Consider the following 6,000-nt stretch of genomic DNA (forward strand, 5'->3'; position numbering starts at 1 on the left):
CCTATGCTGAGCTTTCTATACAAGGAGGAGGAGCTTAAAATCAATCTAATCAATCAAATCTAAATGTGACAGGAAGCCAGTGTAGAGCAGCTAAGACTGGCCTGATGTATTCTCTCCTCTTGTTTCTGTTTAATAGCCTTAAGATTGTTTCTTGATCCTCAATTTATAAAATATACCAAATATGTAAGGTGGAATTTGGAGAAAACGTGTATAAAATGATGCACAAGATGCAACAAACATAGGTTTGATTTCACCCATGTGCACATCATATAAAGTAGATGCAGAATATCCAATATGATACAACCAGGGAATGAGGAATAAGACTTTTTTTAAGATTATTTTTTGGTCTTTTTGGCCTTTATTTGATAGAACAGTGGTAGGACGTAAAGGGGAGAGATAGGGATTGAACTAAACAGAATTAAACCTACGGTAATGGCAGCAAGGAGGCATTTGCTCTACCCTGAATAAGATGATTTTAACAACCTTAAAGCTATGTAATAGCAAACAAAAGGGGAAACTGTTTGTGTTAAATGGTTAAGGAAAGTATAAAATAGCGCAATAAATTCAAACTGGGGGCTTTTTGTAGTCCGTGTGCTGTGTGTGGATTGTGTGCCTAAGTGTTTCAATTCAAGCCTGCCTTCCAGAGAGTGCATCTCATAGCCCCACACTGTTTCACCCCATCCACTTTCCCCTGTGGTCCTATAAACCACATCCTGTATTACATGGCACACTGATTCAGACATTCAAATAGCCCTTCTAAAGCAAGGGGAAAGAGATTCATTGGCTTTTTGGGATGACTCAGCTTGGTGGCAACGGTGAATAGGGAAGAAATCCATGCTCTGGTCTCAGTTTGCTGGTGGATCGCGGGTCTCCCCGTGATACTTATTATCCCAGCTGTGTGTAACGGTGCCCCTGTGGGTGCTGGCATTTTTCACCGAGTTAGAATAAGAGCTCTCTTCTCCTCCCATAGGGGACCTGTAGAGACTCTCTGATTCGCTTTCTGCAAAGGCTGACGATGCTTCAGCAGCTCCAGGGAGGCACTGAGCACTGAGACTGTGTCGCTGTGGTTGGTTGCCTCTTAATGACTCTGCTGCTTTAGACATGCAAATAGAGTTGAAGTGGAGAGGAGGCCTGGAGGGACAATTTGGCATATGAATCAAATGCAATATACTGGAATTTTACAATATAATGTATGACTAAGTTATATGTATATTAATGATTGAAGGAAGGAATGAATGACAGTTTGCATATGGTTATGAGTGATGTGCTAGATTTTTGACAGCCTTTGAAAAGTATCCACCACCTTAAACTCATAATCCAGCACCTCTGAAGCTGACTAATTAACGTTATACTGTATGTCCCAGTTAGCTACTCCCCTCTGCTTGGATTCTATGTGCCATGCTAAGCTAATTGCCTTCAGTTAGCTTCATACTTCCGTTTCTTCATAGTCCCCCTCTAGACATGTTTTAAAATATGTAAAAGCGATGTTACCCTGCGATAATTAGTATTTGGTTTAAGATGTTTTTTTCCCCCACATAACAGTTAGAAAAACTGGTGTGTCAGCAGATCAACTCTTTCTACTTCATTGAGAAATTCTGGATCTGGCCTCCACACCACCCACCAATGCTGCGTGCAGTACGTTTTGCTTTAGCTATCTGCTTCACCAACACAGCTCACACTAGGTCAGAGGAAACATTGGAGATTCAGCCATGTGTTTAGGCCTCAGTCAGATCCAGACTCGGATAACTAGTCTGTTATGCACCAAAATCGGTGACCAACAGAGGTATCAGAATTAGCTTGTTAACTTGTAGGGGTAACACTTTACTTGAAGGTATCGACGTAAGGGTGACATGACATGGTCATGAACTTGTCATAAACATTATGTGCATGTCATAAACGTTTATGACTGCTGTCATTAAGTGTCATTCAGTTTGTGTAATGACAAGTTGACATTGTTTGGGTTGTCTTGATTATGACNCACTTTGATTAATGTCAAATTGTCATAACCAAGACAACCCAAACAATGTCAACTTGTCATTACAAAAACACTTGATGACAGCAGTCATAAACATTCATTACAAAAACACTTGATGACAGCAGTCATAAACATTTATGACATGTACATAATGTTCATGACAGGTTCATGACCGTGTCATGTCATAGTTATGACAGTGTCATGTCACTCTTATGTAGATACCTTCAAGTAAAGTGCAATTCTTTATTCCAGTTCCAAAGTCTGTTACCCCGATATGTGTTTCCCGTATTGAACAGCGATTGGCTTTCATATTTATGACGTACCTATTTGACGATGGATTCATCACCCTCTTTTCACATTTTTATCTTATGTGCATATGTTAATAAATATTCTGTTTAATATTAAAAAAACAAGTCTCTCCTGATTAAAATACAGTTTACCTACGTTTGAATCTCAGATTTTAAGAAAGTGCACAGACATTGTCCCCCTCAGTAGAGTAATATGAAAACACCTCTCTAATGACAAACTCTGAACAGATAAAAGTCAGTCTAGTCAAGGTCAGACATTTTAAGGCACAAAAACATCAGAAAAAACAAAAACAAAAAACAAAACAGCAATGAGAGTGGAATCGATCGTCTCATCTAACTCTTGTCAGAAAGCAAATAAGTGGATTTCGAAATGTTGAACTATTCCTGAAAAGCAAGACTGTGTACCTCCTCCTGGCCCATCCGTCAGCCAGATTCCACCAGATGATCCAAAAATGAAACTTATTACTACACACAGTCGTCCTCACACTGTGGTGAGACACACCTGGTTGAAAATCACCAAAGTATCCCTTTGTGACACCGCCACAAAGGTGAGGGGAGAGTATAGGTAGGGTTTTGTGTCTTCAGTGTGTTTTGCAGTGTCTTTCTTTCACCCCTGCTCTATCTTGTTGCTGCCTGTTAGTTAACTCAGTTCAGGTGTGCTGCTGCACACAGGTGAAGGGGTGTGGCCTTTGGGAACAAAGGAGCAGGGAATTGTTTGGGGAAGTTTTTTTTAAGTTTTGTTTGCCGAGGAAGAAAGGAGGAGGGTGGTGGAAACCAGACAGCCTGCATTGGAAAAAGATAAACCTCAATGGACTCTTGGTTTTGGTGTTTCCTTAACCAGGTGTGTGGAGGACCATAAAAGGACTGAGCAAACTAACAAGTAGGACCAGATTGTTTTACTTGTTGATTCCTCGACTGTGAGTTTGATTCCTTTTTTTGGTGGGGATATTTTTTCTTTTTTGCAATGCATTGCTTTTTTTCTGGTTCCTATTTTTGTTATTTTACATGGTGGACATTGGAAAATTCTTCCTCACTGGCATTATCCTACGTTGGACAAAGGAGATAATTATTAAAGCGGACAGTCCTCCAATTATCTTTTTTTGATTCTTTTTTTCTCTCCTGTATTTTCACTTGGAGAAGGGAATAATATCCTCCTGAGACCTGAAACTTTTGTTTGGTATGCAATTTTAATTTCTCCTAGCTATTCGGGATCAAAAGGACCCGATAAGTATAAAAAACGAAACACTGTCAATGATAATTAAGTCCCAATGTCCTCAAATGAGACAACAATAAAGTCTCAATGTCCTCAAACGAGTACTCTCCACAAGACTTGACTATTGTAATGCCCTCCTTGTTGGTGTCTCTCAGACTTCCCTTTCACGACTCCAATTAGTTCAGAATGCGGCTGTTCGACTTTGTAGCACGCAGGTGAGAGCACATTTCCCAGATATTACAGTCCCTACACTGGCTTCCTGTATCTTTTAGGATTCATTTTAAGATCTTATTGTTTACTTTTAAGGCTCTTAATGGATTGGCCCCCTCTTACTTGTCTAGTCTCCTGCACCCCTGTGTTTCCTCTCGAGCACTGAGGTCTGCTGACAGATCGCTCCTGGCTGTCCCGAAAACACGACAGAGCCTTTGCCGTTGTGGCCCCCAAACTTTGGAACGAGCTGCCCCTCCAAATTAGACTCGCCCCTACCCTGCCTGTTTTTTAGTCTCGTTTAAAAACCCATTTGTTTTCTCTGGCCTTCTCAGTCTCTGTGTGATTGTGGGTTGCTTTGTGGTCTGAATTTTGTGTTCTTAATTCGTGTGAACAAACTTTTCGTGTTTTGTATTTTTGTCATGCTTATTTTTTGTACAGCACTTTGGTCAATGCTGTTGTTTTTAAATGTGCTATATAAATACATTTGTATTGTATTGTATTGTATTGTAATTAACAGTGTCTTAGCTTGTTACTGTTTCTAAAATTGGTAAAATTTGTTGCCATATCAAGTTGCCAAGTTTCAACCATAAAATGTTATCAGGTTCTGCAGACCGACTTGGATTAGAGTATTGTGCTCTCACTACCACTAGGTGGTAGGGCATTAACGACTTTGATTTTTTTCAGGTCGACTTATCTGTCAATAAAGTCTAAGTCGAGTCGACAAGTCATTTGATGACGTCATCACATTTACACGGCGGAGGAAAGTGAAGTATCTCCACACATGTGATGTGCGTCTATCACTCTCAAGGCCCGAACATACTCGAGCGCACTTCCGCGTTGTAGTTTCCTGTAAAAATGTCCGTGAAAAATCCCCGCGATGTGAGAAATACATGCCAAGCAGTCACATGGTGCGCGGAGCGGAGTCCGCGCGGTCGTAAAATCTGAGCTTTGCGCGCACAGGGCTTGCGGACGTCCGCTTTGAGTCCGCGCGGACTTCCGCGGAGTCCATTCCGCGTACGTTCCGCCCGAGTATGTTCGGGCCTTCAGGCGTTTTCTCAGGTCTATCACCTTCTACGTTCTCTTCAGCCATGTCTCTTGTCTTGTTGTGGTCTTGTGTTAATTTCCCCTCTACGCGCCAAGTAACGTTACTGCCCTTTTTATGAAGTGACTATGACTATTGGTTAAGTCAAGGATAAAGTATCAGTGTAAGCCAATCAGAGGCAGCGATTGCATTCCGTACACAAGCACACAGAGAGAGAGGGGGAAAAAACACACGACTTGTCGACTCCTCCCGGGGGGTGTCGACTTGTGCCACTGACGTCAACACGTCGACAAATCGACTTTTCTGTTAATGCCCTACTAGGTGGCACAAAAAAGCGTCCACGAATGAGGACAACAGGTCTGAGTTAAGCAGAATGAAGTATAAGGTCAAGAAAACCCAAAATTCGATGACTCTAATGAGGACACAGGGTCTCAGGACCTATAAATAAATAAATCATGTTTGAGCCATCCTAAGTTTCCTTTAGTGTGTTGTTCTGCTGGTGTCAGTAGGGAGCTGAAGGCAGGCCCCTTATTTTGTCTACCCTTCTCTAACCAAGCTAATAATCACTGTAATCACTGTAGCTTTCAAATTTGCCGTGCATATCTTTGTCATATATAATGGCAATATGTCCAGTAGTTGGTATCTTTGTTCTGGAGCGTATAGTTGGATAGACCAGCTGATACTGCCATTAGTTTGGTGTTAAGTTTTGGTATAAATATTGACTTTGTGTTCCAGCATTCAGAGTTCAGCGTGGTGGTTGTTTTTCTGTCAATGACATCAGAATAAAAAGTGTTACTCTCGCCCTGGTTCTCTCCTACATGTTGCTATTTTTGAGCACACATTTGTTCCGCTCCTCCGAGAACACTTGGTCACATAACAATGTGAGGCAACCAGGTTTTGTTTATATTTCATTCCTGTTTCAGCTTGAAAACTATTTGCCACTTCCTCGTGTAAACAGTTGTCCAGATGTGTACACTCATCTTCGTTTAATCTTTTAACAATGCAAACATTAAAATGAAAACAGTGTACGCTAAATGGCTTGGTGCCACAACTCATTATAAATTAAAGCAATTGCAATCATTATAAATTCAACTTCCTGGTGTTTAATTGCTCCCGTCAACATGCAAGAATGACGAGAATTTCATTGTTGTAAAATATCTATCTGTGACTTGCAGAGTTAACGTGACAAAACTTCTGACTCATCGTATTATCACTAAATGTCACAGTCAGCCCTGTTTCACTCTCATGACAC

Source organism: Epinephelus moara, chromosome 7, assembly GCF_006386435.1.
Source record: "Epinephelus moara isolate mb chromosome 7, YSFRI_EMoa_1.0, whole genome shotgun sequence".
Classification (NCBI taxonomy): Eukaryota; Metazoa; Chordata; class Actinopteri; order Perciformes; family Serranidae; genus Epinephelus; species Epinephelus moara.